We start from the raw sequence: 25,323 nt of genomic DNA on the forward strand, positions 1-25,323 counted from the left end.
CACCTCATGGCTGCCATATACTGGTGTTTGTTGACAGCCACAGACTGTATCTGTCAGGTCATACAGATCAGTGTCTCTGGCCACAGACACAGTACCTGTGCCTTGCAGGGGTGCTACGGACCGTATCCAGTACCAACCCAGACTGGGTACTGTCATCAGAAGCAGGTGTTCATTGACTGGACACAGATCCCTGTCAGGCCTCGCCAGAGCCACGTGCACGTGGTCTCCTGGGGCAGTCTGATGACAGCACAGACCCAGCATTGCTTGGGCTGCTGCTGGCACTATGGGAGCGGCCGTGGCCCTGTTGTCATCTGCAACGACTGCCAGCTGCTGCTGTTGCTGGCACATGCCCACGTCGATGCCTCAACCATCCACCATCACCCTGGCTCATGGACATGTAGTTGTGGAACCGGACTAATATGTCCCCACAACGTCTGTCTATGACATCGGTGAAATTACGGATGGCAGCCACAATGTCACGGATACTGTCAGTCATGGCTGTGCGACATGCTGTCAGCTCCCTCAGACCCTGTCTGGTGTACCGTTCCATACGTGACTGTGCCTGCATGATAGCCCAAAACATAGCTGAGGTTGTAAGACCTCTCTGGGCACGTCTGCCAGGGGCAGTACGCTCATGGATGCTCCCACGAGAACCCCCTGGACATCTGTCTGTGTGGTACCATCTCAGGGCCTTGCCCATGGCTGCTGTGTGGGGATGCATGTGCCACAGATACCATATTACTCTGGTCAATGCCCACTGTATCCTGTCCATCACCTAGGGACGCTGGTGAAAAAGGGTGTATTGGCAGGATAACTGTGCCCATTGATGGGGTTGACAGCTGTGTATTGTCAACTGACTGACCAATGACGGACCCTGGCATACCTTCCTGTGCCATTACACAGATTTCATCATTATCAGTACCCATGGCACCTGATTCAGGTTCCCTGCTGCATGACACCAGAGCAGCACCAGAACCTGTGGGAGGGAAACAGGAAACACAGTTTACAATGTACACAATATTACCAGTGTTGCACACATCCACACATGCACAGGTCCACACATGCACACATGCACAGATGCACACATGCACACAGTTGCACACATGCACACAGTTGCACACAGTTGCACACAGTTACACACTACTCAGTATGCGAGATATCAACACACAGACACAGACACACCTGCATGCATACACAGAGCACTACTCAGTGAGCCTAATATTACTATTACTATCAAGACTATTAAAGGTAATGTTAATACACACTCACCAGCATGGATAGGCTGCATTGCTGTTACACCGGAGGGACCTGCAGAAGTGAGGAAACTAATGTCAGTGGGCACAACTGTGCCATTGTTACTGAGTATGATACAGGTCAGTAGTACAACATTCGCCTTTCACAGGTCAGCTGCTGATATTGAGAATATCACACTTGCACATTAAATACTATGATGACAGCTACAAACCAAGGACACACCTCACACATGCATTAACTACCAGTGTACACAACAGTCAACTATACATATGGCATATTACCTGCATGCACGTAGTCTTGCTGCTGCGTTGCTCCAGCCTCCATCATATTGCATGTCTGCTGCTGCTGTTGTTGTTGGCGGGCTGGAGCCACAACACTTATGTGTAGTCCCTCCAGTCTGGTGAGTGGGGGATGTGTAGCCACCCCACCACCTGTGGCAACCTGTTGCCTGTGGATATCCGATGCACGCTGATGGACATTATTGATTAAATCACTGCAGTGATGTCGTACCTGCTCATATGTCCTGTTATGCGTGCCTATGTCATTTACCCGATGGACCAGGTCTTGCCACAGTGCAGCCCTCTCCTGCTGATTCTGGCTGTTGTGGGAAAAGAGTATTGCATAATCCCGCACCAGGCTCTGGTGTATCTCCTCATCCTCAGCTGCTGAGTAAGCTGGATTGCACTGGTGAGCCATGGTCCTGAAAAAGGAAATAACATGATTCAGCTAAATATGTCAGCATAATTTGGCACACATACTACACATGCTACTCGACTGTAGTGATACAACATATCTCACATATATAGCATCTGTCTGTCTATTGGTGGATACACATGTAAATGGCCAGGTATCAGTGCTCAGCCAACAACTGTGCAACAGTACCTGGCACACTCCATATGACATTCTACTAATCCCCAGCAGTCAGAACACTGATTCAGGTCCAAAGCACCTACTCACTCTGGGGGTTTGTATTGAGGTACTGTATGGGGTACATCATCAACTACTGTGAGTTGACCACAAACTAATTGCCCTGGATATACATATACCACCTCCACCACCAGTACAAATGACTATAGTGAATAACATTTCAAATGCAAACTTTACACTTTGTAACAGTGACATGGTATCCTTTCAGCCCACTGGGCCAGTGGAAGACACAACCCACAATGCTGACCCCTTCACAAATTATTTCTACGGACATCTCCGAGAATGCATGGATCATGCAATCCCATATAAGACCAAGACACTCTCCACAAAGGGACAGCATCCTGTCTGGTGGACCCCAGCCATAGACAGATTGTATAACAAAAGATGGAAGATACTGCAAGACAGAGCATAATTCCATAAAGGGAAGGCATGTCTGATCAGCACTAGTAAGGAGCTATTTTCTCACATACAAACATCCATGGGCAATTTTGAGAGAGAAATCAACAGGGACACTACAGATAACCACAAGGCCTTCTTCAGTTATGCTAGCAACCTGGTCAGAAACCCTCCACTATGCTCATAGTTAGTACACAACAACAAATAATTCCCTGAACCCACAGATATTGGCAACATTGTGGCAGACAGGTTCAGTGCAGGTTTCCCCCCTCCCTCTCCCCCAAAATAAGACATAGTTATCCCAGCTGACTGTAACCTCCCTGTCATCACAGATGTCCAGGTGAGAGCCGCCCTCAGGAAAGCAGGATACGCAACATGAATGGGACCTGATGGTATCCCCGGTTGCATGCTACATGAACTCCAAGAGGAGCTAAACACACATATAGAAGTGCTATGTAACACTAGCCTGACTACAGGATATGTACCTGTACACTGGCACACAGCAGCAGTGGTTCCACTACACGAAGGAGGCACCTCTACATACCAATACAATACAACACAATACAATACATTACAATACAATACAATACAATATGCTATTGCCCCTGGGACTACAGCAGCATACTGTTCTGCTACCCTGACCATTGTGACACATGTGATGTGATGGTACCTGCTGCTGTCAAACAGTTACATAGGGTGACTCATATGGCATATTACCTATCTGACTAACATTCAGCAGGGGTATGTGTGACATGTACTCATGAGGAGTCGTGATTCTTAACGCTGTGTGGTTTATTGCAGGGTATGTCTTATCTGTGGGTAGGAATCTGTACCTCCACCATGTGCTCTCTATTGCAGTGTTACGGATGACACACAGCAGTCATTTAGGTTGTGGATGGTGTGAGGTGTTACTATGGTTGCTGGACATCTGTCATGGGTGTGACTTATGTATGTAGATCCAGGTGTTGTAACCTCTATGTGGGTAGTATGTGTGTACTCTGTGGTGTTGTCAGTCACTGTGCATTGGTAATGTGTTTGAGTGCATTGTCACTGTGTTGTACATGTCACTGTGTCCTTCTCCATATCTGTAGCTGTTATGTGAGGTACATACCGTGGCAGCCATTATGTGGTGTGGAGGGGTACACTGACCTACATGTCCATAGCTGACACACCATGTCTGCTGACACATGCCATGTGCAGGTATTCCAGGAATAGTGTGCCACTGTGAATATCATTGGGGGGACTATTGTACACATTTATGACCCTGTTCACCCCTGACACATGCAGTGGTGGGCAGCCAATCACATGTCTGGTGGTTACTGGTGTAGGTGATTTGAAATGGGGTATGGTACTCCAGTTTTGACACTGATGTTCACTCCATGCCTTTGTCACCAGGCACCTGTTGCAATACATCTGTACACATGTGCCTCACTCAGAATATATATACATCTCTCTCTCTATATATGTATGTAGATATATCTATATGTATATGTATATATATATATATATATATATATATATATATATATATATATATATATGTCTGTATACATATACACATATATATATTGATGTACATAAATTGCTATAAATATGGAGAGAGGGGGGTGTGACAGAGAGGGGGTGAGAGTGACAGAGGGGGTGGGACAGGGGGAGTGTGAGATCGTCATATACAGTCATACCTGTAGATAGTCAGATCTGTCTGTCTATGTATATGTATCTACATATATCTATATCTGTATGTGTGTATTACATATATATGTTTGTACATATTCTATCTATCTACATCTGTCTATGTATTCCTACATCTCTCTCTATGTATGTATACATATATATTATATATATATATATATATATATATATATATATACATACGTATCCATATGATAGGTATATCAACATGTTTGTTTACAAAACTGTATACACACTAACATACTGCTAAACATATATAACTGTGAAACCTACTTTGTACATTGCACTACAACCTACATTCAGCCTACATTGATATGTGCACATAGATACTCTCACATACATATGTATGTACAGCCTTCACTGATAGTTGCTGTATGTCCCCTGCCCTTTGCACATCTTCATATACATATGGATACAGACCAATGACACATATGGAGGGTTCACAGTATGTAGACTTTTATAGTATTACTTTTACATTACCTGTGTTTGTCATGGCTGCTTGTGCTGCTGTCTGGTTTTGTGTCCTGCTGCTCCACTTGCCCAGTTGTCAGCTTTCAAGTGGTTGTTGCTGACCGGTTTTGTTTGTGTATGTTTAATTTTATTTTTTTCTCTGTCTCTCCCCCTCTCTCTCTCTCTCTCTCTCTCTCTCTCTCTCTCTCTCTGTCTCTCCCTACCTCCACAGGGTGCAATGAAAGTATTGTATGTGTGGACTGGGAGTACAGCATGCTTTTGTAGGTATCTGCATATGTCCATGTGATGGCCTCTGCACCAATTGTTAGCCAGCATTTGCTAATTGCATGCAGCCAGTTGTGTACTGATTGCAGTTCTCACTGTGATTTCAGGACAGTGCTATAAAGAGGTATGTGAGATAGGCGTAGCCCTTTCAGGTTTTAAGGGCAGGGACCATGCTGGTATGCTGTGGACACTGTTCTGTGAGTGTAAAGGTTAGTATCTCTCTCATATTTCTGGCTGTGTTGTAGATTAACATTTCTCCATTCATTTCTCCAGTTTCCTGTACTAAGTGTGTATGTACACTGACACCTAAAACTACTACTACGGTTAATGTGGGTGTGTGTGATTTCCTGTGGGACATGTGGTGTAACTGGCGTATAGCAGTGGCTCTTGCACTTTGTTGCTATGGCTTCAATATTTGCCCTTTATATTCACTACTTGTATGCCTGCTAGGTGTCTTGACTATAGTGTGTTGCTGTGGCTTTCCTATTTTCCATGTACATTCACACCTTGGAATGCTTGCTATATCTGCTAGGGTGTTACTGCATGCAGTGTGGTCTGGCCATGGTGTGGGCCTTGACATCTATTAGGGTATTTGAGTATGCTGCTAAGCAGGCCCCAGAGACTCTCAGGTGCATCTTTTATCTGCCTAATCGAATGGTACATATCAGTGGGGTACACCCATTAAATTGTCTGGTATTCTGCAGTTGTGACTGTGGGATAGCATGAGCATATGTATTACTACACTATTTCTGTCGTGCAAGTGGTGCATACTTTCAGGACTTCATAGTTACCATTGCATGTGTTGTAACACCATTCTGCCTACTGTTTGTACATTTCACATGAAGTCTGTGGGGCATCCCTGTAACTCAGTCACTGTTGCTATGTCTAGGCTCTTAACTATTCAAATATGGCAGTGTCAGACCCCTCAAGTGTACAGATATTTGCAGGTTGTCCACATTTCTGCCTCATATTTTGGTCAATATCTCATGAACAGCTCTTTCTGGCAAATCACTCTGGGCTCAAGTCAGACTATAGTGATAAACATTTAAGTTTCAGAATTCATACCCTTCCAAACATCCAACAAAATGCAGAACCTGTTACTCTCTGAACTGTCTAAGTTTGTTGTAACATTATTTGGAATGTGTCCCTGTTTTTGTCCCTTTGCTCCACCTATTTTATTACTTGGTCCGGATGTGTTCCTGTAAGAGGTTGTGGGGTATGGGCAGTGATTATCCTGCTGTGAGTATGTGTGTGGCTTGCAAGGTGCTACAGTGACATTATTACCTACTAGCTACCAACTAGCATGGCTGTTTCTGCTCGCAAACTACTATTATAGAAATCCACTAGATTTGACACCAAATATACATGACATGCTTTGTGTACTACACATCCTATACTCCCTTTACATTCATTCCTAATATTACATGATATATTTATTGTAGCACAATGTTCTTATATAACAGTCATGGCTTAGTGGTAAGTCATGTAGATTACTGTTTCCAAGGTCCTCGGTTCGAGACTGACAGTGGGATTTTACTTTGCTTTTGAACAAACTACAGGACCTGTCATTCACAGTGACTAAGGCACTTTTAAGCAGTTGTAACCGGGTTAGCGCTGGTTTGCGCGGAGCTCCTGCATGCGCACTGGCATTCAGCTCTGCGCACACCCACTTGCGACCGCTTAAAAGTGCTTACTCTTGCGCACACCCGCGCTATTTTCTTTGAAAGAAATGAAAATGGGGAGACAGGAAAGTGGTGAAAAAGGGGTCACAAAGAGGGTAAGACAGTAGGGAAACAAGCTTGGGTTTTGCAGGAGGGATGTAGGTAAGGCCCATACCTGTCCATTTCTTCATCAGCAACAGATGTGCATATGTTTGTAATTTGGTGTGACATTTGAAACCTTCCACCCCTGAGAGAAGAGTAAGGACAACAATAATACTTGTTGTACAGCCAATTGTAATTGACAGTTTCCATGTCCAGCAGGCATGTGCAAAATGGGAAGCTATGTATGGGGCGTAATTTTTTGTGGGTACAGAGTGCCCTTTTTTTTTTTTTCAGGTGAGAGTGGAATGTCAGGTAAAGGAAGTCAGTATAGCTGGGGAGGCAGGTTGGGTAGGGCAACAGACAAGACAAACAAGACGCATACAGGGGCAGTGTATGACACATGTGGGGGGGGTTACACAATTGACGGGGACGGATGTTTGGATATCTAGAGCCCATGAGCCCACAGATGGCAACAGTGGAACTGATATCCCCACCCATGGGCAGTTGCCACTGTGCCTTCACTGCCCAGGACAGGGCTGTGCTGGGGGCTGTGTAGGCCGGGCAGCAGGTATGCCCGTTAGTTGTGCCACCTGTGTCTCAAGCTGGCGTAGGGGCCCAAGAACAGCTTCCTGGATCTCCCTACGCACCACAGTCCAGACGCTACGGAGGGTGTGTGGTGGTTTTCCTCCGGCCACACTTGCAGAGGGGGGACGAGCCCCATCCTATGCAGCGCTTCCACCCACAGGTGGCACAGGGCCACCGGAGGAGGGTCCCGACTGGGCACTACTGCCAGGTGCACTCGCCAGCTGAGGTGGGCGAGGTGGGTCCGCTGGAACCCGCCTTCCCTGTCGTCCTATGTTTTGCATTATGTCATGACAGTTTGGGTTAGTAACATACAATACCATTCACAATTAGTTGTAACAGCATGCATTAGTATTCCCATTAACCAAACACACAGATATTCAAACCATTGAACAGCAAGCATAACACATGCATAATTTGAACAGCAATACACAGTCCAACAACATACAGGGTTGATTGATGGCAACAGGCCATCAGGTTTGGATGTATGAACAGGGCAGATGCATCAACGTACATGCAAATATGTATGACCCAACAGGACAAATGTCCAGGGGTGTTAATTGTGATTGCACATACCAATTTCACGTGGAATGGATTATATGTGGTTATAGGGTAGGGTGAAGAAAATTTAATTAACACCTTCAAATACCAATACATATGCTGTACATTTCTAATAGCTGCAGATATATACACACTACAGTTCTACCTACAGTTTTCTATGTGATAACTACTTCAAGTTGGTGATAGGAATGTTACTGCTACATCAATATACATTTTCATTTTTATTCATACACATTCATATCTGGCTCTGTTCAGCTACATCATCCTGCTACATTTGCTTTATATAGCTATAGACAACTGTGGATGTTTGGTATTTCAGACAACCATACTATCTGCATATTGCAGACTGAGAAGAACATATCCAGATTTTGGGATACCCATTCCAGCTGCAGGAACATTTTGAACACATTTTGCAGTTTGGTTCTGCCTGTCACATTCATTTCATTCTGTACTGACTGCAGTATACTTTATTTAGGAGTTATTACTACTTTATTGGTGGATTCATAACTCTTTCTCACACTCTCTCACTTGTTTTATTTTTACAATTCAGGATGGTACTTACTTCTAGGCTTTACTGACATGTTTTACCTGTAGTTATTACAATCCTTTCCAACAGTCTCACTTCTGTCATGTTTCAGTATTTCAACAGGGATATATTTCACACATGTGTCTTACTCAGCTTCTGCAGCTGTACTTTTCAGCCTGTTGCAGGTTGTGTACTATTATATTACAGGTGGGACATCTTTATTTCAGACTTTATTTTAGACATTTTCATTTTTCTGTTTGGATTACAGACTGCAACACACTTTTGTAATCAAGCAATACTTGCAAACCCTCTTACACTGTTACTTGCACATTTTATTACTTAGTGACTACACTGCACACTTTTGCTAACTGTCATACTTTTATATTTATTTACAGTTACAGGGAGAGGATTACTGACCTGCCTGGCGGCACAACCGCACCAGCCTATCGCCATAGGCTCTAAGGTTCGCAGAACGGACACCTGCAGCTGTAATATAAATAAAGTAATATTGGAATACACATCTCCATAATATCAGCTAGGTTAATTTCTTACATAAATAATTAGATGTAACTTACTCAGTAGTGGGGCGTTGGGCATTTCCTGGGCCTCCTGGATCCAACGGTTCAGTTTGCCCTGCTTCCATCTCTTCAGGTCCGTATGGTGGTGACGGACCTGCTCACCAGTCCTTGGAATCCCTGTGGCACTGGTAAGATCATGAGCCAACCGGTCCCACGCCTTAGCCCTATATGCTCCCCACAAGACCTGGCCCTGCATGAGTTGGGCCTCATGATTGTGGACAAGGAGCCAAACCATATATTTGGACTCCTCAATGCCCCACCTCTGTGCTCGAAAGCAGCTACCCTCACCTACACCTGACATTCTGGCTGCAAGTTGGTTCTACAATTGGTTATGCTGTGTATTCCCACCTATGGGGCTTATATATGCCGTTTTTCCAGCACTTATCTGTGATTGGCCATTTTGGAATTGTATCAGCTTCACAAAACCTGCTTTGTCATGCTCCTCTTTCTATTCATTCCTATATATTTGCTATTACTGCATTTCTCAGTACAGCTGTCATGGCTTAGTGGTTCAGTACCTTGACTATGGTGCATGGTATCCTGGGTTCGAACCTGGCCACTGCTTTTTATATTTTATGACTGTCTACACAGGCTAGGAGGTGTGCCTGTGTAAAGGCAGGTTTGTTATAGCTTGCTCAACGTTGCCCGTCAGTTAGCTTGTTGGCGCAGTGCGCAGCTCTGCGCAAATGGGATACGCTGGTTTATGCTTCATTTGGCTGTCAACACGCATCTTACGCTCAGCTCAGCTAGGGGCACACAGTTTCAGCATGTTAAACCACTGCTCACCTACGGGCACTCATTTTGCACCTGTTGAACCACTGCTCACCTACAGGCACTCATTTTGCACCTGTTGAACCACTGCTCACCTACGGGCACTCATTTTACACCTGTTAAACTACTGCTCACCTACGGGCAGATGCACTCAACTTGTTAAACTGTAGCTCAGCTATAGGCACATCTGGCATTTTTTATTATTTTGTTATCTCACATTTCTTCAAAATAAATGGCCCATTTAATTACATTTTACATAAAATATAATTTTATATGTGTACATATATGTCAGGGACTTGTTTCGTGCTTATTTCACTAAAAATAAAAATTGATGTTATGGGGACTCGAACCATGACTGCCTGCTCTTCAGCTGACATCTCTACCGCTATGCTATTGCTTTTGGCTTACTTTGCATATTTAGTTCTTATATGCTTTTCCACTGACTGCTAACTGTGGCTAAGCTATGAGCACGCCCATGCAAACAAGCGCACTTACGGGCAAACATCTTTACAATTTAAAAAAAATATAACATGTTCATTTATATATTTTATGTTCATAGTCTGTGGGGGCATGTGTTGTGTTGTGTTTATTCACATTTCCATGGACTCTGTCGTGGGGGTTTACTTTTGGGAATTTTACTCTTCTGGGGGCATGTCTGTTTGCAGGGCTCGGCCTACGGACACGCCCCTACTGTCTTCCACGGACCGTGTAAGCCTTTGGTGTGATTCAGCATGACCTCATGCATATGCATGACATGCTGACGTCACACCGTTTACCTGCAGCCTCCGTGTAAGCCTTGTAACTCTTACACGGAGGCTTTGTGAATCCTGCCCAAAGTCTTTGTAACCAGTTCTTTACTGAACAAAATGGATAATGTAATGCTGACATCATACCCTATGTCTGATGTCTGACCACAGTGCTATCACCTTTAATGTTACACTTAATACTGACCCCCTTAAAATTCTGCGAAAGGCTGCCTGCTTATCTAATAACAGTACAAGGGTTTAAAGGATGGTTTCTAGATGAAATAAAGCTCTACCTAGACTGGTCTATATTATAGGTTCATACTAGGCTATCTGCCCTAGGGCATTTATAAGCCTAGCCAGAATGTGTTTGGCCTTCGCCACCCATTTTAAATTTATTTTGCTATGCCCTTTTTCGAGGTTAGTATACTGTGCCTCTGTCTAACAGTGACACAGAAGTGATACCTGGGGTAAACCTACGATCTCCCATCCACTCAAGATTCCACTTGAAGAGAGTCAGTGAGGGACTCTGCCTAACCTGGACTGGGATTTTATTCCAGAGTGAAGGGAGCCTCTGGGTTATGAATCTGTCCCTCCAGCATGTCCTATTTATTTCAGTGCTGAGGTTCAAGTCTCTCTAGCGTAGCTCGATGGGATTTGGATTTTCTGAGGTGCAGCATGTCCATTAATTCCGGGTTGGACATGGCTTTATACGTCAGGCACAGATCACCTCTGAACAGGCGGTATGCCACTGAGTAGAGCTGGAGTTTCTTTAACCGGGCAGCATATGGCATCTGTTTGAGCCCTTTGATCCTCTTGGTGAGGTACTTTTTGGGGTCTTTCCAGTTGCTGCAGGTGTCTGGTAAGGTACATCCCAAAAGGCATTGTACTCAATTATGGGCCTGATGAGGGATGAGTAAAGAGGCACGATGACCTCCCTGATCTAGATGTGAATCCCTTCATGATTAGGTGGGCTATATAAAATGTTTTTCTAACCACTTTGGCCACGTGGTTCTCAAATGAGAGATTGCTATCAACTTGGGTCCCCAGGTCCCTAATTACTTCTTCTGTACTTAATGGATTACCACCTATGTGGTAATTTGTGGGCACTTTGTTTTGCCAAAGGGATGACTATACACTTTTGGCATTTAGCTTGAGCCATGGCTCTGGCACCAGTTGTCTGTTTTATGAGGCCCTTTTGCAGGATGCTTGTGTCGGCTGGAGAGTCGATTATGGCACCCAGTTTGTAGTCATCTGCTAACTTGGTCAGCCACAGTCCTTCCATGTTGGCCTGTACCTCCGAGAAACATATACCTAACAAGAGAGGTCCCAGGTCTGGGCCTTGTGGGACACCACTTGTAACTGGTTTGGAGTCTGTCATGGCTCCAGCAATTCTAACCATGTGGGTTCTGTCCCTTGAGCCAGTTTGCAATCCATCTAGTGACATAGGGGTTTATATTTAAGCTGGTGAGCTTATCTATAATGCCAGAGTGGGGGTATTGTATCAAGGCTTTTGTGAGGTCCAGGTAGGCTGTGTGGACCACCTTCCCTTCGTCAATGACCTTGGTGAATGTTTCAAAGAAATCAACCAGGTTTAAGAGGTAGGATCTGCCCTTAACAAAGCTGAACTGGGTAGGATCCAGTGTCTGTAGGTCCCCAATATCTTTATTTATGAGGTCCATGATGATCCTTTCCATAGCTTTGCAGACCAAGCTAGTCAGGCTTATGGGGCTTATAGTTTCCAGGATCCGCTGAGGCACCACCTTTATGGAGAGGGACCACTGTTGCTGTACGCCACTCTTTGGGCACATATCCTGTAGTAAGGCTGAGATTGAACAGTAGTTTTATGTTTGGGTTTAGCTCTTCTTGGAGTTCATGTAGGATGCAGCCGGGACACCGCCTGGTCCCATTGATGCTGTGTTTTTTGCTTTTGAGAGGGTGGCTCTTACCCAAGCATTTGAGATGTCAGGGGGGCAGCACTCTGCTGGGATAGATATTTGCCCTTTGGTGGGGGAGGGGGAGTTTGCTGAACCTGTCAGCTAGGATGTTGGCAATGTCTGCCGGTTTGGTGTATTTTTTGTCATTTTGGACTAATTCTGAGCACATCTGGGAATTACCACCCAGGTTCCTAACATAACTAAAGAAAGCCTTGTGATTATCCTTAGTGTTCTGTGCAATTTTTCTCCAAGCTGGCCTTAGACAATTTTATGAGTGCCCGTAGTTTTTTGCTAATAGTGATCAGTGATGCCTTCCCTGTTTGGGATTTTGCTCTATCATTTAGTAGCTTCCTCCTTCTATTGTATAGTTTATTTATGGCTGGGGTCCACCAGATAGGACGTCTGCCTTTGGAGGATTGGGTCTTGGTTTTATTTGGGATCGCATGATCCATGCATTCCTGAAGGTGTTCATAGAATGTGTTTATAAAGGATTCTGCGGTCTGGGCTGTATTTTCCACAGGCCCGGGGGCTTTGAAGGATTCCACCTCGGTTTTGAGGAGTGTGAAATTTGCTTTAGAAGTTTTTCACTATGGTTTTCTGGGCAGGGGGTGGGGTCGGGATGTGAATATCCAGTGAGATTAGTTTATGGTCTGATCTTACCAGTGAGGGATACACTTCTGGTCTGGAGCATAGAGTCCCAATGTTGGTGATGATCAGGTCCAGTATGTTTTCCCCTCTTGTGGGAGTGGTAACAAGTTGTTCCATAGCATTTGAGTTTATAAATTCTAGGAACCTTTGGGCTAGGGTGTTGGAGCTAGAGTAATGCTCCCAGTCTATGTTTGGGTAGTTGAAGTCCCAATATAATGGTGTTTGGAGAGACCTTCATATTTTCCAGTGTTCTCAGGAAGGCCGAGTGGGGTTCCTGGGTTTGGGAGGGTGGTCTGTAGCAGGCTATAAACTGGAAGGCAGTTTTACCCACTGTTATTTGCATATGGATAGTCTCTGATGCTTCGTGCTTTGCCACCAACCTGGAGGTGTGGGTATCTTTGATGAATATCGATACACCCCCTCCTTTTGTGGTTTGGTCCACGTTTTGGGGCCAAAAAGCATGGTATGAGGTATAATCTGGTAGATCAGTGAATGCTTAAACAAGTGAACGCTGATTGATCAACCTTATTTTAACGAAAGTTAAAAATATCGAAGCAACAGAAACTCTAATTTTTTCCTAGGAAAAGAATTTGTTTGTCTGTTTCTGTTGCTTTGGTATTTTCAGTGCTGTGGTGGAAAGTTACGGGTCAGATTCAGGTAAGTGTGTGATTGTGTGGATGTGAGGGTTAGGGTGGGTTAGGTGAGTTAGGGTTAGGGCTCGGGTTAGGTATGTGTCGATTTTGTGGACATGAGGGTTAGGGGCGATTTAGGTGAGTTAGAGTTAGGGAGCGGGTGAGGTGAGTGTGCGATAGTGACGGACCTTAGGTTAGGGTTTGGGTTAAGGTATGTGGATAGTTAGTGATGTGTGCATAGTTTAGTGTAGGGTTAGGTGGCAGATTTTAGGTGTATGTGTGGATTTCTGTTTGTTTGCTGTGCTTGTGTTGTGTGTATGTGTTTTGATAAACTATTTTTTCCCTAGGAAAAAATCGCTGATCTGACAGTTCAAGATTGTAAGCTTTCACTTACATAAGGTCGATCAATCAGCGTTCGCTTTTTTAAACGTTCGCTGATCTAATATAGACCCTACCTAGACACCAATAATAATGGAGAGGTTTCAAATATTATCCTATGGGACACTTTAAAGGTAGTCTTATATGGTAAAGTCAAAAGTTGGTATATAAATAAAAGAAAAGAGTGGGATAAAAACTGGTAGACATACAAATAGAAATTGATGAACTAAAACTAAAACTTACATCAAATGACAAATCTGCATTAGGTGACATATGTAAAATGAACAAGGAATATCAGGATATTGTGCAGCATAAAATATCAATAAATCTGGAAAAAATCAGATTACAATCCTACTCAATTAATCCCAAGAGTATGCACAGGATTGCAATTAGATCTAAATATTTAAATGAAAAAAGTCATATAAAAGAAATAATACACACTAGAAATAATCAGACTGTCAAAGTTACAGATCTAAACATCTTAATTAAAAAAAAATTACAAGAATATTAATAATAACTCATCAACAAGTGATAAGAAAAGTATAGACAACTTTCTTGCTAATAATATTCAAGACTAGCTATCCAAACACAATATTAATAACATAGACAACCCTTTTCCTTTAAAGAATTAAAGAAACAAATAAAAAATTAAGACAAAAAGGCACCAGGGCTAGAAGGCCTTATTCCAAAGTTTACAAACTCTTACTTGATAACATCTTAGCAATGTGAGTCAATGCATTCCAAGAAGTTAAAACTACAGTAAATCCATCTCTAATGGTAATATTCTATCATCTCTCCCATCTTAAAACCAAATAAAGAGCCTAACCTTTGCACATCATACAGGCCAATTTCTTTGCTTCACATTGATTACAAGATATTCATGTCTATCTTAGCTGGCAGATTAAATAATATTCTTTCAATATAAATTCATGAAGACCAAACTGGGTTTATCAAAAACAGAAAGGTACAATACAATGTAATTAGATTACTGTCCTTACTAGACTGAGCAAACAAGAAAAAAATGAGCTTTCTATTTTAAGCCTTGATATAGATAAAGCTTTTGACTCACTAAATTGGCTATGTCTGTTTAAAGCTCAGCAAAATACAATTTCTCCCCAAACTTTATAGGATTAATTAAAAAAACGATATGAATAGTCCATAGCCTATGTAAAGATTGGATCTTATATATCTAGCCCATTTGAAATATTAAGATATACTAAACTGGGATGACCCTCTCCCATTACTTTTTGCTCTGACTATTCCCGTCGGTTAGCTTGTTGGCGCAGTGCAGCTCTGCGCAAATGGGATACGCTGGTTTATGCTTCATTTGGCTGTCAACACGCATCTTACGCTCAGCTCAGCTAGGGGCACACAGTTTCAGCATGTTAAACCACTGCTCACCTACGGGCACTCATTTTGCACCTGTTGAACCACTGCTCACCTACAGGCACTCATTTTGCACCTGTTGAACCACTGCTCACCTACGGGCACTCATTTTACACCTGTTAAACTACTGCTCACCTACGGGCAGATGCACTCAACTTGTTAAACTGTAGCTCAGCTATAGGCACATCTGGCATTTTTTATTATTTTGTTATCTCACATTTCTTCAAAATAAATGGCCCATTTAATTACATTTTACATAAAATATAATTTTATATGTGTACATATATGTCAGGGACTTGTTTCGTGCTTATTTCACTAAAAATAAAAATTGATGTTATGGGGACTCGAACCATGACTGCCTGCTCTTCAGCTGACATCTCTACCGCTATGCTATTGCTTTTTGGCTTACTTTGCATATTTAGTTCTTATATGCTTTTCCACTGACTGCTAACTGTGGCTAAGCTATGAGCACGCCCATGCAAACAAGCGCACTTACGGGCAAACATCTTTACAATTTAAAAAAAATATAACATGTTCATTTATATATTTTATGTTCATAGTCTGTGGGGGCATGTGTTGTGTTGTGTTTATTCACATTTCCATGGACTCTGTCGTGGGGGTTTACTTTTGGGAATTTTACTCTTCTGGGGGCATGTCTGTTTGCAGGGCTCGGCCTACGGACACGCCCCTACTGTCTTCCACGGACCGTGTAAGCCTTTGGTGTGATTCAGCATGACCTCATGCATATGCATGACATGCTGACGTCACACCGTTTACCTGCAGCCTCCGTGTAAGCCTTGTAACTCTTACACGGAGGCTTTGTGAATCCTGCCCAAAGTCTTTGTAACCAGTTCTTTACTGAACAAAATGGATAATGTAATGCTGACATCATACCCTATGTCTGATGTCTGACCACAGTGCTATCACCTTTAATGTTACACTTAATACTGACCCCCTTAAAATTCTGCGAAAGGCTGCCTGCTTATCTAATAACAGTACAAGGGTTTAAAGGATGGTTTCTAGATGAAATAAAGCTCTACCTAGACTGGTCTATATTATAGGTTCATACTAGGCTATCTGCCCTAGGGCATTTATAAGCCTAGCCAGAATGTGTTTGGCCTTCGCCACCCATTTTAAATTTATTTTGCTATGCCCTTTTTCGAGGTTAGTATACTGTGCCTCTGTCTAACAGTGACACAGAAGTGATACCTGGGGTAAACCTACGATCTCCCATCCACTCAAGATTCCACTTGAAGAGAGTCAGTGAGGGACTCTGCCTAACCTGGACTGGGATTTTATTCCAGAGTGAAGGGAGCCTCTGGGTTATGAATCTGTCCCTCCAGCATGTCCTATTTATTTCAGTGCTGAGGTTCAAGTCTCTCTAGCGTGTAGCTCGATGGGATTTGGATTTTCTGAGGTGCAGCATGTCCATTAATTCCGGGTTGGACATGGCTTTATACGTCAGGCACAGATCACCTCTGAACAGGCGGTATGCCACTGAGTAGAGCTGGAGTTTCTTTAACCGGGCAGCATATGGCATCTGTTTGAGCCCTTTGATCCTCTTGGTGAGGTACTTTTGGGGTCTTTCCAGTTGCTGCAGGTGTCTGGTAAGGTACATCCCAAAGGGCATTGTACTCAATTATGGGCCTGATGAGGGATGAGTAAAGAGGCACGATGACCTCCCTGATCTAGATGTGAATCCCTTCATGATTAGGTGGGCTATATAAAATGTTTTTCTAACCACTTTGGCCACGTGGTTCTCAAATGAGAGATTGCTATCAACTTGGGTCCCCAGGTCCCTAATTACTTCTTCTGTACTTAATGGATTACCACCTATGTGGTAATTTGTGGGCACTTTGTTTTTGCCAAAGGGGATGACTATACACTTTTTGGCATTTAGCTTGAGGCCATGGCTCTGGCACCAGTTGTCTGTTTTATGAGGCCCTTTTGCAGGATGCTTGTGTCGGCTGGAGAGTCGATTATGGCACCCAGTTTGTAGTCATCTGCGAACTTGGTCAGCCACAGTCCTTCCATGTTGGCCTGTACCTCCGAGAAACATATACCGAACAAGAGAGGTCCCAGGTCTGAGCCTTGTGGGACACCACTTGTAACTGGTTTGGAGTCTGACATGGCTCCAGCAATTCTAACCATGTGGGTTCTGTCCTTGAGCCAGTTTGCAATCCATCTAGTGACATAGGGGTTTATATTTAAGCTGGTGAGCTTATCTATAATGCCAGAGTGGGGTATTGTATCGAAGGCTTTTGTGAGGTCCAGGTAGGCTGTGTGGACCACCTTCCCCTCGTCAATGACCTTGGTGACTGTTTCAAAGAAATCAACCAGGTTTAAGAGGTAGGATCTGCCCTTAACAAAGCTGAACTGGGTAGGATCCAGTGTCTGTAGGTCCCCAATATCTTTATTTATGAGGTCCATGATGATCCTTTCCATAGCTTTGCAGACCAAGCTAGTCAGGCTTATGGGGCGATAGTTTCCAGGATCCGTTGAGGCACCACCTTTATGGAGAGGGACCACTGTTGCTGTACGCCACTCTTTGGGCACATATCCTGTAGTAAGGCTGAGATTGAACAGTAGTTTTATGTTTGGGTTTAGCTCTTCTTGGAGTTCATGTAGGATGCAGCCCGGGACACCGTCTGGTCCCATTGATGCTGTGTTTTTTGCTTTTGAGAGGGTGGCTCTTACCCAAGCATTTGAGATGTCAGGGGGGCAGCACTCTGCTGGGATAGATATTTGCCCTTTTGGTGGGGAGGGGGGGAGTTTGCGCTGAACCTGTCAGCTAGGATGTTGGCAATGTCTGCCGGTTTGGTGTATTTTTTGTCATTTTGGACTAATTCTGAGCACATCTGGGAATTACCACCCAGGTTCCTAACATAACTAAAGAAAGCCTTGTGATTATCCTTAGTGTTCTGTGCAATTTTTCTCTCGAAGCTGGCCTTAGACAATTTTATGAGTGCCCGTAGTTTTTTGCTAATAGTGATCAGTGATGCCTTCCCTGTTTGGGATTTTGCTCTATCATTTAGTAGCTTCCTCCTTCTATTGTATAGTTTATTTATGGCTGGGGTCCACCAGATAGGACGTCTGCCTTTGGAGGATTGGGTCTTGGTTTTATTTGGGATCGCATGATCCATGCATTCCTGAAGGTGTTCATAGAATGTGTTTATAAAGGATTCTGCGGTCTGGGCTGTATTTTCCACAGGCCCGGGGGCTTTGAAGGATTCCACCTCGGTTTTGAGGAGTGTGAAATTTGCTTTAGAGAAGTTTTTCACTATGGTTTTCTGGGCAGGGGTGGGGTCGGGATGTGAATATCCAGTGAGATTAGTTTATGGTCTGATCTTACCAGTGAGGGATACACTTCTGGTCTGGAGCATAGAGTCCCAATGTTGGTGATGATCAGGTCCAGTATGTTTTCCCCTCTTGTGGGAGTGGTAACAAGTTGTTCCATAGCATTTGAGTTTATAAATTCTAGGAACCTTTGGGCTAGGGTGTTGGAGCTAGAGTAATGCTCCCAGTCTATGTTTGGGTAGTTGAAGTCGCCCAATATAATGGTGTTTGGAGAGACCTTCATATTTTCCAGTGTTCTCAGGAAGGCCGAGTGGGGTTCCTGGGTTTGGGAGGGTGGTCTGTAGCAGGCTATAAACTGGAAGGCAGTTTTACCCACTGTTATTTGCATATGGATAGTCTCTGATGCTTCGTGCTTTGCCACCAACCTGGAGGTGTGGGTATCTTTGATGAATATCGATACACCCCCTCCTTTTGTGGTTTGGTCCACGTTTTGGGGCCAAAAAGCATGGTATGAGGTATAATCTGGTAGATCAGTGAATGCTTAAACAAGTGAACGCTGATTGATCAACCTTATTTTAACGAAAGTTAAAAATATCGAAGCAACAGAAACTCTAATTTTTTCCTAGGAAAAGAATTTGTTTGTCTGTTTCTGTTGCTTTGGTATTTTCAGTGCTGTGGTGGAAAGTTACGGGTCAGATTCAGGTAAGTGTGTGATTGTGTGGATGTGAGGGTTAGGGTGGGTTAGGTGAGTTAGGGTTAGGGCTCGGGTTAGGTATGTGTGCGATTTTGTGGACATGAGGGTTAGGGCGGATTTAGGTGAGTTAGAGTTAGGGAGCGGGTGAGGTGAGTGTGCGATAGTGACGGACCTTAGGTTAGGGTTTGGGTTAAGGTATGTGGATAGTTAGTGATGTGTGCATAGTTTAGTGTAGGGTTAGGTGGCAGATTTTAGGTGTATGTGTGTGGATTTCTGTTTGTTTGCTGTGCTTGTGTTGTGTGTATGTGTTTTGGATAAACTATTTTTTTCCCTAGGAAAAAAATCGCTGATCTGACAGTTCAAGATTGTAAGCTTTCACTTACATAAGGTCGATCAATCAGCGTTCGCTTTTTTAAACGTTCGCTGATCTAATATAGACCCTACCTAGACACCAATAATAATGGAGAGGTTTCAAATATTATCCTATGGGACACTTTAAAGGTAGTCTTATATGGTAAAGTCAAAAGTTGGTATATAAATAAAAGAAAAGAGTGGGATAAAAACTGGTAGACATACAAATAGAAATTGATGAACTAAAACTAAAACTTACATCAAATGACAAATCTGCATTAGGTGACATATGTAAAATGAACAAGGAATATCAGGATATTGTGCAGCATAAAATATCAATAAATCTGGAAAAAATCAGATTACAATCCTACTCAATTAATCCCAAGAGTATGCACAGGATTGCAATTAGATCTAAATATTTAAATGAAAAAAGTCATATAAAAGAAATAATACACACTAGAAATAATCAGACTGTCAAAGTTACAGATCTAAACATCTTAATTAAAAAAAAATTACAAGAATATTAATAATAACTCATCAACAAGTGATAAGAAAAGTATAGACAACTTTCTTGCTAATAATATTCAAGACTAGCTATCCAAACACAATATTAATAACATAGACAACCCCTTTTCCTTTAAAGAATTAAAGAAACAAATAAAAAAAATTAAGACAAAAAGGCACCAGGGCTAGAAGGCCTTATTCCAAAGTTTTACAAACTCTTACTTGATAACATCTTAGCAATGTGAGTCAATGCATTCCAAGAAGTTAAAACTACAGTAAAAATCCATCTCTAATGGTAATATTCTATCATCTCTCCCATCTTAAAACCAAATAAAGAGCCTAACCTTTGCACATCATACAGGCCAATTTCTTTGCTTAACATTGATTACAAGATATTCATGTCTATCTTAGCAGGCAAATTAAATAATATTCTTTCAATATTAATTCATGAAGACCAAACTGGGTTTATCAAAAACAGAAAGGTGCAAGACAATGTAATTAGATTACTGTCCTTAATAGACTTAGTAAACAAGAAAAAAATGAGCTTTCTATTTTAAGCCTTGATATAGATAAAGCTTTTGACTCACTAAATTGGCCATGTCTGTTTAAAGCTCAGCAAAAATACAATTTCTCCCCAAACTTTATAGGATTAATTAAAAAAACGATATGAATAGTCCATAGCCTATGTAAAGATTGGATCTTATATATCTAGCCCATTTGAAATATTAAGATATACTAAACTGGGATGACCCTCTCCCCATTACTTTTTGCTCTGACTATTGAGCCTCTTGCAAATTATGTTAGAAATAATGACAGCGTTAAAGGATATAAAATGTCAGACAAATTATCCCCCAAGATACAATTGTTTGCTGATGACTACTAATAACTTCTAATAATATTGAAAATTCAGTAGATCACCTATTACATAATATAGACTTCTTTGCAAACATATCTGGGCTAATATTCTATCACAACAAAAATCAAGTACTTCTAGTGAATAAAAAATTTTACTATGAAACTTAGACCAAAAAGAGACATAAACTGGTAGGGCATGTATATTAAATATCTATGTATCATTATTGAATCTAATTAAAACAAATCACTCACATCTAATTACTAGTCTAGCTGACAGTTGGAACAGACTCTTCTTCACATTTGAAGACGAACTTTAATCAAAATTATACTGTTACCTAAAATCTTATTCATTGGCCAAGCTCCAATAATTCCCCCACCTGTCAAAATTAAACAGAAAATTAATAATTTATTGCTCAACTTCCTTCTGTACCCCCCCCAAAAAAAAAACAATACATTTTCTTCTCTGGCACATCATAAGCTGGGATGAAGGAGGTATAGGGTTTCCTATTGATTTTTTATTTGGACTCCACATTTATTAACATAGTGTTGCTTTGGAATAATACTTCTCATACAAAATATTGGAAATCAATACATAAAACGTTACTTCTTAATACTAATAGGACATTGCTTGAACTATGTACTCAAATGGATATACTTTCTTTGATCGAAATACCATTATTTTGAACAAAGAAAGTACAACCTTACTTTCACGAAAGTGCACTTTCATAAATTCTGGTTCAGTGAACTGGCAATTAAAATAAAAAATAATTTAATCTCCATTTTGCATGGAGTCAAGCCCTACTGCACCCCCCATGCTGGGGGCTGCACCTCCCACACCCCAGCTACATTACATATACTAACTCAGAGATCGCACTACAGTGGGGAAACAGGTATATTCCCTTATCCCCACTGTAGTGCTCTGTTTTATTTAGATTGCCAGTTCACTGAACTGGAATTCACGAAAGTGCAAATTCGTTGAAGTGCACTTTCGTGAAAGTAAGGTCATACTTTCTTTGTTCAAAATAATGGTATTTGGATCAAAGAAAGTAGACCCACTCAAATACATGCAAACATCTTTATATGGATTTTAAAAAATATACATTCAAAGTGAAAGGTCAAAACTTGTTCTCCCACCTCTTATAAACAAAATGTTGCTGCTTAAAAAGCTTATGTTATCTAATCAATTAATTAAGAATTTATTAATAAGTATGTTTCCTATTGCTTACACAAATGAATGTTTGATATCTTTTGATACTCAGAAAATGTTAGAATTTAAGAAGGGTGACATATTATATTGGAATCAATTTCTCTTAGCTAATAAAATAAGTTCTGTGGACTATTTGATCAGCAGATATAGTTTTCAAAATTGCAATTGGCTGGACATCCAAACTTGTAAGGATTTTATACATACTTAGCTCATACCCTCATTAGAGACAATAAGAGTAACTTAAAAATCTTGGATTTTATCTCAACAGTTATTAATAACTCACCCAAGAACACTTCATACATATCTGTTATTTATAAAATTCTCAGAAATAATTTTAGCAAAACAGATGTTTCTTTTTGGAATTATTCAAGTGAAGTTAATAGACAAGTATTCTCAGAAAAATAAAACAAAACTTAATTTACAGTCAGTGAAGGAATCTGCATCTTCCCTGTTCTGGTGTATACACACAGACATTTTTACATAGATTTTTTTTCACTCCATATAGACTATCAATAATGTACGAAAAAGATGAAACAAAATGCTGGAGATGTGAACACCCTGATGCTGAATGGATACATATGGTTCTTGATTACAAAATAATTTCCCCATTCCGGTTAGACTTTAAATATCTTTGTAAAGATCTATGGAATGACGACTGTATAATTTTTGACTTACTTGTATTTTTCAATGTTCCTGCAGTCATTCCTAAAAACCAAACATTTTTACGGGTCTATATTGAATTCTCGAAAGCTGACATTGTCGAATCTGACATTGTCGGCACAAGAATAGCGTAACTGCAGAATGTTGAAGAAGTAAACGGAAATCTCCATAAGGGGATATTTCCATTTACTTCAATGTATTATGGCCTCGGAGTTGGTATATTTAAGTAGAAGGAGGTGTGGGGGGTGTAGGGAGGCTTGCTCTCCAGCCTACACCATTTATTTATTTATTTTGGAACATTCGATATTTTAACAGTTCAGTCACTAAGGTTCGACCTTTAGTGATTTGAACTGTTAAACATTCGATGTTCCAATATAAACCCATATTTTTACTATGGTCTATCCTCTTTATAGCAAAGAAAAGTATTATTCAAAATTGGAAATCTCAGTCTACTCCTGTCTTTAAAGCTGAGTTTATTCATCTTGTGAAATACATGCGTAAGAATGAGATTGCTACCATAAAAGCAAGGACTAACAACAGAACTCATCATTTAATTGCTTAGACAAAAATTGTGCAATCTGCTAGATAAATATTAAGTATTCTCCTATGTATATTGTTTTTTTTTTTTTTTAGTTATGGATATTGTATATAGTTTATTTGTTTTTTCTTGTTATTATACTGTTAAGTTATTGTGTTATAAAATTAATAAAAACATTTTGGAAAAAAATCTTTATTAATTAAGAAGCAGGCTAACTAAAGAAATGACTGGCTGACTAACAAAAGATCTACCAATAGACATCTACCAGAATAAGCAGTAATAAATATACAAATTTTAACAAAATCGCTTTCATGTCAAATAAATACTTCATCAGGTTTGCGTGTCTGAAAACAAATCCTAATATAAATGAACATGTTTATAGATATACAACTGAAAACCTAAGTTCGATGTAAAAAACATAAAAATAATTGCTAAGCTGGAAATACAGTTATACATGTTAAAAATAAAGCCCTAAGACCATGGGGAGCAGTTAATATGAGTGTGTGTAAGAATGCACTAAAGAGTAATTGCAACCTTTAAAATGGATAATGCCTCATTAACTCCTACTCTATTTCTTTTCACTCAAATTACCTTGATCTTCTTCCATTAACAAATTAATTTGTTTCCTGACTTTTTCTATATAGATATTGGCTTCTTCAGCATTGTGTAAGTATATGCTGTCAGATTTTATCAGCTAATATAGCTGGCTAAATCAAGAAAACACTATATTGCAGTGTTGACTGTTTTTATGTTACCATTTGTTACCACACTGCAAGTAACATATCAGAATAGTTTTCTGTAAAAAATAAAGAAATCCTTAATCCATACAGCTCCACTATGTCTTTTGTAGTTGTCAATAAGCCACACTCTTTTTTAGCTTTTTAAATACTTTTTCTTTCCCATTGTTTTCCATAGATCTGGAATACAGGGTACCCACCAAAACAATCAGTGCTGGTCTTACCTGTTTACCTGCCTTTATTACAAGCTGCCTTTGCAAGACCCTGAGTGTCTCATACTTCTGAGAACTAGAAGATTAAACTGAAAGTTTATCTCATTAAACTCTAAAGCTTGAGGTTACCTGTACTTCATATCTTCCTACCTGTTTAATGCATAATCCAATACCATAAAAGAAGATCAGCCTGCTTGTTTCCTTTCTGTTACCAGCCTCATAGCACTTGGTATCTTTAGGCTATGTAGTAACTGCCTTATGCTCACAGGTAATGAACTCTCACTTAACACACAATTTTATTTTTGAGAATTGGAAATATTTAAAAAATAAAGAGAGGCCTCAGTCTTACAAAAAATGTGAACTGTGAGCAACGCACAAACTATTGCTACACTCTTCTCCAACAAGCACCAAAACATCTTATGATGTGTCTGTAAAAGAAGTCATTGCCAAAGTTTCCTATACCAATAAGTACTGATTCTCAGAGAAAGTCCAATACTATATCACCTTCAGAGACACATTCAGCAAAGATTCCCCAAGAGTTAAATACCTGCCATCCAGTACATTTGATCATTGCACAAATAAAAATGTTTTAGTGATTGATTCTCCTTTCACTAAGCAGAAAAAGACAGTCCCCGGGATTCATATAACTTAGTGCAAGGACGGCGGTAGGTTTGTGCCGACAGTGCAGCGTGAAGATGGCGCAGTGGCGCCAAATGCATATTAATGAAGGTGCGCTGCCGCCACAGCCATGTGAACAGG

This window comes from Protopterus annectens, chromosome 5.part1, assembly GCF_019279795.1.
Source record: "Protopterus annectens isolate FY-2018-M chromosome 5.part1, PAN1.0, whole genome shotgun sequence".
In the NCBI taxonomy this organism is placed as follows: domain Eukaryota; kingdom Metazoa; phylum Chordata; order Ceratodontiformes; family Protopteridae; genus Protopterus; species Protopterus annectens.